We start from the raw sequence: 12288 nt of genomic DNA, 5'->3' as shown, positions 1-12288 counted from the left end.
CTCGAAAGGACGTAGAAGAATAACCGCGCAAGTAGGAGGCCGAGGGCGTTGAACCGGGGTCGCCGGTTTTTCCGGAGTCTCAAAGAAGGGTCACAGCTCCTATTGAAGGTGAGGGGGGGGGGGGGGGGAGCGCGATAAGCGCGGTGAACGTTGCCCCCGCCTTTGTCCAAAGGCGTTCAAAGCTGAAAAACTCCTTCCCCGCAACTAGAACCGGAGCGTTCTTGTACGCGACCAAGTATTCCAGAGGTACACAGGGCCTAGCAGTATAAAGGGGAACGCCTGGATCCGAATTACGGGAAGATTACAATCTCAAAACAGTCAAAAAGCCTCGTTCTTATTTGTCTGCACGAACTGACGGACATATCGACCAATAAGAGCAGGGTTAACTGATCCGTTTCTGATTTGATCGTTACGCAATTCTGCCCCCCCCCCCCCCCCCCGATTTCTATGAAAAATAAGTTTATTCTCCTTAGTAAGTCTGAATCATGAGAACTGGTAACATTTATAAAGACTACTTACTATTCAAGGAAGTAACCGCGGCGTTGCTGTACAGTTGTTGCGATGCATCGGCGCGTGTGCCAGATATGAAACAGGTACAGCCCCGAGAAATATGAAAGGGAACACCCGATTTCCTCGCTACCAGTGATCAATCTACAAGAATGAGTGAGAAGTACTCTTTGTTTATACAGAGATAGCTATCAACGAAGTTTTTTTTTTTTTTCACTTAGCTTTTGCACAGCATGCCAGTGAGGAGTAATTGCTCCTCTAAATTAAAACTACTCCACTGTGAGACATTCCCCTAAAACACAATGTACAGACATATACGAGTGGAGCATGTAGGAAGCACAACAGAAGTAAGTATAATACCCCCCTCCCTGCCCGCATTTCGTTATAGCGTAGCTTCGCTGTATACCGCGTGCCGAGGCCTTGCCTCCGTTAACAGGGAAAGTGAAATTACGTTACGTATGCTTTTCTGTATAGTATAAAAGCGCAAAATAATACGTGTTCTTTGAAGCGTGCCTTTCCAGGCTTACTCTCCGATGGCTGGCACAGGCGGGCTCTTTGATGTTCGCGGTATGCAGGCAAAAGGCGGAACGTTTAAAAATAACAGAGGAAAAAAAACAATCAAAAGGAGATAATAGAGGAGATACGAAGGGGAAAGAAAATGACGCGCTGTAATTTGGAGGCGCCTCTCGTTCTGTTTGCTTTTTATTTTCCAACTCTCCCGACAGGTGGCAGGGGTGTCGCTCCCAAACAGCGACTCCAGCTCTACCTCCATACCATGCCTTATTCTCATTCGTCTATGCGCTACTCTAGTCTCTCTCGTTTCAGATTCTCCGTTTTGTAGATTTTTTTTTTTTTTTGCGGGGCCACCCGGACCTCTCCCGGCCATCTTCCTACCCCAAGCCACTGACTACCAGCGCTTGAATTCTATCTTGATTCTTTTTTTCTCTCTCTCTCTCTCTTCGCCTGGCTCCGTTGTTTGTGTATGCGTATTCGGAGTGGGCACGACTGCTTGCCTCCGCAGGCACCGAAAATAACAAAAAAAAATTAGATAAAGTCGATTACTCCAGCAAAGGCAGTAGATAAATGCGCACAGGAGGATAAATAAAAGGGGCCGCTCAGATATGGGCGCCCCCCGTAAGGTATAAGGGGCGACCGTAGTCGGTGGGAGACGATTCTTCCTTTCTTTCTTATGCATCTGTTTCTTCTTGAATCTGCTGAGCGTGGTTTTTCCCAGCGGAGAATAAGAATCCAGGTCACGGAAGAGAACGGGAGGGGGGGGGCGGCACTGACCATTGAGAGCGGCCCGATGCGCTCGCTTTCACGGACACAGCCGTGGCATCCCTCCTCACTGGCCCTTCCCATCTGTCTCTTCCGATGGGAGATGGGCCCGGAGAGGTTTCGCACGACCGATTACGAGGAGGGGGACCGATAGGCAGGGTTCGACGTCCGCGGTAGGGGACCACCGTCAGTGGTGGGGAAAAGTCTGCGCTGAAGTTGCTTAAAGTGAGGCGTTAATGTCGAAGGGCTTGTAGCGCGCCATCTAAGATGAGATTGAGATCATTGATTCGTTCGGAGAGGACTTCTGAGAATAGGAGGAGGAACCTATTATTTGTGCGATGTCGTTCAAGTAGAGAAACTAGGGGTGTTACAATTAAGACTACAGCTTAATTGTAACAGTTCGCTGCAGGGGTATACCGGGTTATAGACTCTTATAGCCTATCAGAGACTTTTTTATAGCCTATCAAAAGCGCTCGTGTTGTGTCTTTCACCCACTTTAGTCCTCGTTTTTGGCGCTAACGTCATTATGTATCAGAGTCCGTAGTCTGGTAGACCGCATAATAAAATGAAGCCTATAGGGTTTTGGACTGAACAGTGTCACCGACACGGAGCGAAGACTGCTTTTAGGAATCAGCGTTTTACGTACTAAACGTTAGTCAACAGTGTCGGTGCCGTCTTTATAACGGTAGTCGGAAATGGAAATAAGGTGATTAATGACTAACGAGAAATTTCAGACCGAGGGCTTTCCCGTAGTTGTTACCAATCCCTGCTTAGAAGAAACATTCGTAAAGCTCAAATGTAACAGCTCAAACTGCCACCACGGCATTGGTGCTCTCACAGGCGGACTTTTAAAAACCCAGCTTCGGTCTAGCTTACTGGAATTAGAAAACTAAGCCCGTTTAAAGTTGGCTTCAAGCTTGTTACCCCCTGGACATTCCGCACCGAACACCACGTTCACTCAATATAGAACCGATGGCGCGGTTTCTGCAACTTCCGGTTACGACAAAACAATTGACCCGAGTAATCGATTAGCATCGGACACAGCGAAGGCAGTAATACGAGGCGACCCTCTTCGAAGAATACATTACGTATACACGCTGCAGGCAATACACACACACGCGCGCGCTTTTCTGCCTACCTCTTACATCGGTGTCGGTATCAGGCCCGGAGACACGCAGACGACCGTGTAATCAAACGTCGTCCTCAGCACGACAGACCTTGCGAGGCAAGCACTGGTGCGACGGGCAGCGCTGGTCGCACTGACCGTCATAGGCCCCGAGCGAAACCAGATATGTATTCGGCATCCAAATCAATACACGCACGCACAAGGGAGTTCGTGCGTGAGCACGCGCGGAAGCAATTATAGCCTAGCCGCAATCACGCCCTCTCCCCTTCCTGCGCCATTGTCTCGCGAAACTTCCGCCTTGGCGCGTATGCCTCGGTCGGTCGCGGCGGCGCGGTTCTAACGTGTGTGCGCTTCGCGCGCACGGCCTCGCCCATTTCTCTTTCGCTTTGCTCCTCTCCACGCGACCGTCTCGACCAATCGGAGGGCGGCTAGCGCGCCGCGTATGACTGAGTCGTTCGTGGGGTTGTGACGTGAGAAGGCCGTAAGAACGTGCAGACGAGATTCTCAAGAAGTGCTTCCTGCACGTGTCTCGTGACAGGCAAGCACGTAGCGAGCGGTAACGAGTGGGCGTTGCACGTTTTCCACAATAGTGCCAAGGCGACGTGTTCGTACCTCTTCTGACTCAAGTACAACTTAATTAATGCGAATCAAATTATTGGACGTGTCCAAGATTCTTGGACAAAAATTTTGAATTTTGGGAAATTGAAAGCTATATGAAGATATTGAAAGTAATGGCACATTCTTCCGTTGTGCAGCAAAATCTTTCTTTTAAACTTTTTTCCATCGCTTGCACGGGTCAGTTAAGACTGCCATAGAAAACCAATGGGGAACGCTTTTGAGGACAGCAAAAAAAAAAAAAATGCCAAGTCTGTCGAAGGGAGATTTGTGGGTATATATTGGTTGTTGTAGCGAAATCTTACAATACAGTTGAACCTAGTTATAACGAAGTTGAAGGTGCCCATCGATTACTTCGTTATAGCCGTGACTTCGTTATAGCCCGCGATGACCGAGCTTCCACGGGGAATCGCCATTCCTTCGTTATAACCGTTGTTTCGCTATAAACCGCTTTCGCGTTCAAAGGCGCTTTTGTCCGGAATTGTTGAGTATGCTATGCTAAACAGCGGCAGGTTCGTGGGAAATTATTCTTAAGGGGATTTCTGTACCTTTGTTGTAGAAAAAAAGAAACAGGGGGGGGGGGGGGGGGGGAGCGAAGTGCTTTCCCCACAGAAAAGGAAAATGTTTTCGCTTAAAGGAGCCGGCACCTCCGACCGTGAGTCACTCTAACTACTCGAAACTAGTATAACCCGACAACTGCGTGAGAAACGCTGCTCTCCCGAGATGTTGCTTCTCTGAAAGGGCGTTGCAGCTGGCGATTGCGTCCGCGACAGGCAACGAACGGGTGCTCGTAAAACCGCTGTCGCTTCTAAAAAAAGCGACGCCAACATTACGCGAAGAATGCACGAATGAATGAAACCGGCTCGCCCGCCAAGCGCGGTGTACGAAGGTCGAAGAAACCGGCGTTTCGTAATAGCGGGTCGGGTCACGCTCGTCTCACGAGTTTTAACGCTGTCGTGTTTGACGCTGCCGAGAGCGCGGCGTTGTTTGGAAAGTATTAAACCGCTGGCGTCAAAATAAAGTGCAATCGCAGATCGCATTTACGTCACTCGTTCTGACGCGCTAAAGCTTGTTTCTCATTGGTCTGACACGGTCTGCGCGCGGACCAGTCCGGGAGCAGTTGGGAGCGTGACAACCGACACAGCTACCGACTGGCCGGTATTTACGTTCGGAACACTACACACATATAAATACTGGTATTCCTTTTTGGGGTCTGCGTATAGTGTTTTGTGTATAAAGCTTCTGCGCATTCCTTTTTGTATACATGTTTCATACTGAGCCGTTATTTTTATAAAATCAGTAGAATCTAACTAAAATTCGCCGAAGTGCCAGGATTTTATGGTTTATGGGGGTTTAACGTCCTAAGGCGACTCAGTAATCAGGGACGCCGTTGTGAAGGGCTCAAGAAATTTCGACCACCCGGGTTTTTTTAACGTGCATTGACATCGCACAGTCCACGGCTCTCTAGAATTTCGCCTCCATCGAAATTCAACCGCCACGGCCGAGATCGAACCCGCGTCTTTCGGGTCAGCACCCGAGCGCCATAACCACTGAGCCATCGTGGCAGTCTGTCAGGATTTTAATACGACTAAATTTTCGGCCTCCTTCCAATTATAATCATCCTAGTTTCGACAGACAGTAAGATGAAGCCTGAAGAGATCAGATACCTTCAACGGATAGGCTAAAAATGTAAAGCTAGATGGAGATAGGATTTTCGACAGTACAACTATTCTTTTACCGCCATCTGAAAGAAGGAAAGAGCAAATTCCCTAGTGCGTTTGTATCCGCTATGCACCCTGGCCAATTCCTCGCCGTGGTTATGTGCCATTAAGCCTGAGGACATCATTATCATCATCATCCTCCGGTTCTATCCCACCCTAATCGATGGAATAGAACCTGTAGCCGATCCTGCAGGTGATAGCAGCGGCGTGTCGACGCTCGAGCCCGTGAGTAAGGCCTTTACAGGGGACCGAATTAAACAGGTGCCAAACAGAAATAGAACCTGCGTGCTATAATCACCCGCCTCTACAGCTTTCATCGGCACTGTGGCCTCTACTAAGCGTATACCGTCTGGCGCTGGTGTATTGTGGACCCCCACAGGGCCGGTGTCCGCCCCTTTCATAGGGGCGCCAGGAATACGAATGCGAGAGACAATTGCCCGGGAGCCGCTGATTAGGTATGCTGGTCCATGCGGCCCCACAGGTGGCGCCGGCTTGAAAGCGCTGAAGGCAGGAGGCGCCACCTGTCTCCAGTGGGGTGGAGAGGGGGGTCACGTCGATATATAGCTATGTGCCACCCGACGAGGCACGTGAGAGAACGCCAGACAGAGCGAAGAAAGGCGTGAGAAAATACAGTAGCACGGGGCGTGGCGCAGAGAAGCGATTCGGAAACAATCAACATTTTTTTGCCGCCGTGGCCTGTGGAGCTGGATTTTAAAAACTACGCCGTGCCGTGGGCGTCGTCCTTTCAAACCGTAGCAGCGACAAAAGGAGAGAAAGGGAGAAAAAAAAAAACCACATGATGCACTGACAGGTTGCCGGCAACAAGTGCACATCAATGTGCACTACAACTTCTCCTTTTATCCTTTGTAGCCGTTCGTCTACAAAGGAAGGTAATTGTAAGCTGTTCAACCATAGGATGACTCATACGGTTCAACTAGCCCTCACTCAAACACGGCCAGAAACCGCCCCCCCCCCCCCCCCCCCCTCCCCTTCGTGCCTCGTGGTCACCGCGTAGTAACAGCAATTACCGTGTGTCCCGCAAGTTCGCTGCTGGTTGACTGAAAAGAAAGAAAGAAGGGCGCGGCAGTAGAGTGAAAGAGAGAGAGAGAGCAAACTTTCGTTCCAGAGTTTGAAGGTCGCTGTTTAGGTACCGGTGGCCGTACGACCACTTTGTAGTTCGCTTTCTTTCGGGCACTCAAGAAGGGGTTCAGCGAGTGTTGTGACGAGTGGTGGCTGGATGCATGAGTCATGCTCCCCACCCCAACCCCTGTGGTGACAGAAGGGGGAGACGGAGGGGGGGATATAGCAGGGATTCAGAGGAGTCACCTCCCTCCTTGGGGTGTCCCCAGTTTTGACGAGAGAAAAAAAAACTCTACAGACCGGGGAGCACTCCGTGAGCGGAACTTCCTTTGCCCGCCGCAAAACACAACAGCGCCAAACCAAACTGGGCAGCATGGCAGGGAAGGGGGGACAGGAAGGAAGACCTTAGGGCAAACATAAGGTGGCGGCCGCGCCGTACCCACAAAGAAAAGAGCTGGGCAACAATGGAAGCTGCGTGCGTGGTGAATGCGTTTAAGTATTGTACGTATTTTTGTGCGCGGATTATAGCACATCCAGGGGAACCTGCCCAGGCATAGGCACGGGAAAGTCGTCGCGTGCAGGGTTCCACCGGTCGACCTTGGGGTTCGCGTGTCAGCTTAAATAAGGTAAAGTTAACACGAACAAAATGTCCAAAGCACACTCATACTACTTCTCCGAACGTTCATGTCAAACCAGCTGCAAAGGTGGTAGCTAATAAACAAATTCCTACCGCGTACGTGCCATGAACTTGATCGGGAGAAAACCCATTGCGGCGCCGGAGGCGGGATTTCAGCGGCGGCGAAATGCAAGAACGTCCTTGTGCTGTGCGACGCTGATGCATGGTAAAGAACTTTATAAACGCCCATGCGACTCCGTCTATGAGGTGAAAATAAACAGCTGAAAACACGAGAGGCCAGTAACTGCTGCAAGAACAGCGTGGCCGACCGTGGCACTGGTTACCATACCTCCGGTGGCTTGACAAATGCTTATCCTTTCCGTATGCTTCGAAGTTGAGAAACACCCGAGGAATCGGCGTGGAAAGAAACTGCTTTCATCCGTCTATTACTATCAGTGCCGGCGGCTTCGTGGTTTCTGTTCTGCCGTGTCAGCAGCGGGATGGAAAACAAAAGGTTTAGTTGAAATACATTTTTCGTTATTTTATTTATCGTACTGGCAGTGCTCAAACAGATTTAAAAGAAGTCCAGTACGAAACAGCAAACCCAAGAGAAGGCACGCCGTGACGTTTGGACAGAATAACATACGACTCATGCGGCGCTTTCTACCGCATTTGGACTTTAGTTCAGAAAGCCTCGCTATAACGTAACTGCCAAATATTGATAACACTGTGAGACAATGGGTTTCGTGAAAAAGTTCATCATTGATAAGATCCTGGAATGTTTCAATATGCAAGACCCGGCTTCCAGGCGAGAGTTGAACTAAGCGACAGGCCTCAACCACAGTTCTTCAACACACCAGTTACCGAACATTGGATCAAAATCAGGGCATGAGGTGAGAACGAGCAGGCGCCCTGCAGTATGTCCCTCCCTGCCACAATTATGTGTAAACAGCTGCGACAGTAGTTCGTTTACATGCCTCAAGGGGCGCGAAAATCAGCTAACTTCAATAAGGTTGGTTGGTTTATGGGGTTTAACGTCCCAAAGCGACTTAACTTCAATAAGGTTAGAAGTGTAGGAAACCGTAGGTAAAGAATATGGCAGTTTAAAAAAATAAAAAAATAAAAGCTGAGCTTGGTGGCAATTCTCACCACCCCGTTTCAAAGGGGGTGCTCCTATCCATCCATCCATCTCCGAGTTTTGGCCCAGTCACAGTTTCGCACATATATGATGAAAGATTTCACGTCGCATTATAAAGCACACCTGGCGTTGGTCTAAAAAGAAAAAGTTGAGGAGCCTTTCGGCTTTTGAATCACTTACAAAATTCTCGGCAAAGAACGAATCCAGCAGGCTGTTCAAATACGTTGGGCTGTTCGACGCGTCGCAGTGCACACGGAGCAGACGACACACGAACAGGGGCCGAGTAGCAGACGACGTTCGCAGCCCCAACGGAGAGAATCCAACCATCCAACGGCTTCTCGCACTCTCTCACGCTCTACAGAAGCGCGAAACTATTTCGTCCTTCTCTGCTTCTTTTTTTTTCTTTTTTTATCCACCTTTCCTCTAAAGTAGGCAGGGGATGGGAGCATGGAAAGCGGGGAGTCCAGTTTCGGTGAAAAAGTCGAGGGGAAAAAAATGTAAATAACAAACTGCCTCGCACACAAAAATAGAAATTGAAAAATAGAGCCGGGAGAAACGGAAAGTCACGACAGCACGCGCTGACCATATGCCTATACAGCACACGACACCACTCTCCTCGAGCGGCTGCTAGAGGCGTTTCCAGCCCGCGAATGGCGGTGTTACTGCAAATGAATTTACCTCTCCCTCTACCCTCGTTCTCTCTCTCTTAGAGCATTTCTCAAAACTAGAAGGGGAGGAGCTACGAAGCCTGTACGACACGCGAGCAAAAAATATCAAGAACAAAAAGACGAGCCGGTGAAGCGCCCCAGCAAAAGTCAAAACAGACACAAAAGCAAAACGCATCGCTCCCTCCGAGGAAGAAACCCCGTGACCCAAATCTCGCCCCGCGCAGACATCCGCTTTGAGAAGCGATTATGCCACACGGTCGCTAGCCCAACCGGCGGTACTATATTCAAGGGGGGCCCCCGTTCGGGTGGGGGGAAGACGGGCAACGGTCGGTGAGAGGCGGTGGCGCGAAAATGACCGCCTTTTGTTTCTTTACGCGGCGCATAGATGCCGCTTCTTGGCTCATCGATGGAGGGAAAAGAAATAATAGACGGAGTGAATGGCCGCTCGTTCGCTGGGCTTCATCGCGTCGGGTAGGATGCAGCGCTGAGGTAGAGGGGGGGAACGGACGCTGCTTCGGAGGCAAGAAAGAAATAAAGAGAAGCAAAATGGCCACGCGCAGCGAGCCGGGCGCGGGCGAGACTCGTGGTGTGGTGTGTGTGGCTTTGATAAACGAACCGCCGCGCCGTCTCAGCATTTCCGAGAAGCGGGTCGTTTTAATTGAGGCTTCCTCCGTTCTCGGGTCGACAACTGTTGCTACCCCCCCCCCCCCCCCCCCCCCCTTTCTTGCGGTTGATCTTGGTGCTCGGATGCCTTCTGAATTCATCTGGTTGGGCCACTTCCTCGATTAAACGATCCCTGCCCGTAGGCGGATCGGAAGCGGTTAGATTGCGCCAGCATCCGCAGGGACTCGACGGAGGCATGAACTACGCACGCGATATCTGGGTTAATGCGAACATGGAGCACGTTTAATCACGCGATTGCAGGCAAAAACTTCGACCTTCCAAACCCGGCCGCCGTTGCTGCGTGTGGCGCTGGGGTCGTCGGGAGTTGTTCTCCGCCCACCATAGAGTTTTACCTAGAGGGAAAGCTGGCGGCCCGTCAATGGGAGTTTGCGTGGAGATCCCTCGAGACATGGAGGAAAAAAAACTGCCTCGAGGCCACTTCAGCCACCATGGGCGCTCAAAGCATCATGGGGCGGTGAGCTACCGACTGCAGAACTTCAACTTTTGGCCAAAAAATAATGCAAAAATAAGCGCTATTCGATAATCAGGAATGTACTAACATTCAATATCCTGTCTGTAAATTGCAACAAACGAGCAGAAAAGCATTTAAGTGCAAAGTTCGCCCAAAATAAGGGATGGCTAGCTCTTATTGGCCAAGTAATGAACACTACAAAAACTAATATTTCGTAATTAACAGGCGCACTTTTAAAAGTAAATATGTTTTTAAAAAAATGTTGTGCTTAAACACTATAAGAGGTTTTTAATGGCATTTCAGAAAAGTAAAACCTTTTATTGGCGTCGTGTGTCGTCGCGTTTTCACTACTATGGGTTTTGCACACTGCGTTCGCGCGAAAGTCGTCTGCGCACACACGAACAGCGTTTTCGGAATGAAACGTCTTAGTTGTGCCACTCCGTGTTCGCGAAAAATTACGACTGTGCCGCAACAATTAAGTAGCTCACCGCCCCATGATGCTTTGAGCGTCCATGGTGGCTGAAGTGCAGCGCCGCCAGCTTTCCCTCTAATAGTAAGAAACTCTATGCCGCCCACCTGCGAGTGAAACACTACGCTGTGGCCGCAACTATTGACACTCGCGTTACTTCATTTGTTCTTCATAGGTGGCGCTACAATCCGCAGCATTCCATAAAATTCGCCCTACGGCTATCTTTCTCTATGCTACGGCACCCTCCATGACGGCACCTCTTTCAACTTTCACTCCCATCTTCATCCTTTCCCAGACGGCGCTGTTGAAGTGCCCACCGAGATGCGAGACAGCTACTATTTCCTTTCCTCAAAAGTCACCAATTTTTTTAGACCATCAGGTGCACAGCACCGCAGCAGCAAGCAGTCAGCAGCTATGCAAACTATTGTGTAATAGTTCAGACTAAAGGCCTGTTGCAAAGAGCGCAGTATTTCGCAGATTTTACCGTATTTTCTTCATTTGAGAGCATTTGGAGAGACAGGAAGATCCAAGGTACAAACAAAATTTGCGCAGCTAAGCGTGATTGCTAAGAGAACGTTGAGGTGCCGTTCAGCGATTGCTGTTACCTTGAGCAGCAATAGGCCGAATGGCGACGTGCACCTTAAAAAGTACGGCCGGCCTGACTGTTCCGGACAAGTACGAAGCGTTGTTTACCTCTTCATCATGCAAGGATGATCCCATGCACTGGCTCTGAACTGTCGAGACACCTGCTTGACTGAATGTCGCAGGCGAAGTGCTTATCACGCGTTGCCCAGGGAAACGAAAACGATTGGATATGCGTTGGGAAGAGCGTCGGACTTCGGCAGTAGTGATATCTCCAGTGCGCCGTCTATGGTGACTTGCCCCACTTTATTCCCGAACACGAGCGAGTTCAATGGATGCCACCCACGCCCGCTTTAGATTGACTGCATCTGACACTGAATTTATTCCTCACAGGTGGCGCGACAATCTATTTTGGGCTAAAGCGGTTAAGGGGGTTTTATTTTTAGCCAACACTCTGAACACGAATACGCCTATATGGGAGTAAAACGGGAGTAACCCTAGCAGCACGGCTAATTCGCCCAATATTAAAAATGTATTCGCCAAAGTTGGGCCTACAAAGGACCAGATTGAAATAATGAATTTCCAATATTGGGCCAATTTCCAATATTGGGCCAATTTCCAATATTGGGCCACACCCATTTATAAAAGTGAATGCGCTAGATTACTGCTGACTCCCTTTTTACTGATTTCTGTTTAGAGTTTGGTGTGTCGTCGCAACTTCCACTGCGCTCCAAGAACTGGTCTAAGATTCGTTTCTGCGAACATTCGGGAACTTGAAAAATTATTTTTTTTTTATGGGGTTTAACGTCCCAAAGCGACTGAGGCTATGAGAGACGCCGTAGTGGAGGGCTCCGGAAATTTCGACCACCTGGGGTTCTTTAACGTGCGCTGACATCGCACAGCACACGGGCCTCTAGCATTTCTCCTCCAAAGAAATTCAGCCGCCGCGGCCGGGATCGAACCCGCGTCTTTCGGGTCAGCAGCCGAGAACCATTGGTTAAGAAATAGTAAGAAATAGTAAAGAAATAGTAATACTAAACCCGCAAGTTGTCCTTTGAAGATGAAGTGCACGACCATTTCCGCACATAACCGTATCCTACACATTCGATCCCCATCGATGCCCGTCGGGGTCGAACCCTCCACTTCGCGGTACTTGGGAGAGGCTTCTTTGCTGGCATTATACTATAGGCAGCACCTCCTCCGGCCCATTCAACACCCGCCCATAAATCAGCCTCTGGTGGAGACGACGGTTGTGTTTATTTTCCCAAGGCCGGCGCTTTCTCGAGAGAAGCGCGCGAGCGCCTTGTCCCACATGCGTATTTGATTGCCACCTCGCAGCCCGCGTGTACGTCG

At 49.8% G+C, this 12288-nt stretch overlaps 1 protein-coding gene across 3 annotated transcripts in view; it reads right to left on the bottom strand.

Annotated features, from left to right (window-relative positions):
• Nucleotides 1–12288, bottom strand: part of LOC149348532 (uncharacterized) — a 70055-nt gene that overhangs the window by 12120 nt on the left and 45647 nt on the right. The window contains exon 1 of one of the 3 annotated variants that reach the window (XM_089588173.1): nucleotides 8262–8991. The exons of 1 other annotated variant lie outside the window; for it this stretch is intronic. The gene's annotated coding sequence lies outside the window, so the exon portion shown is untranslated. Of the gene's footprint in view, nucleotides 1–2923; nucleotides 3308–8261; nucleotides 8992–12288 lie in introns of those variants that run through there. One more of the 3 variants, XM_089588172.1, reaches the window with a different exon arrangement.

This window comes from Amblyomma mixtum, chromosome 4, assembly GCF_055824585.1.
Source record: "Amblyomma mixtum isolate Tamu chromosome 4, ASM5582458v1, whole genome shotgun sequence".
NCBI lineage: Eukaryota > Metazoa > Arthropoda > Arachnida > Ixodida > Ixodidae > Amblyomma > Amblyomma mixtum.
This window is presented reverse-complemented; position numbering and strand designations above follow the sequence as displayed.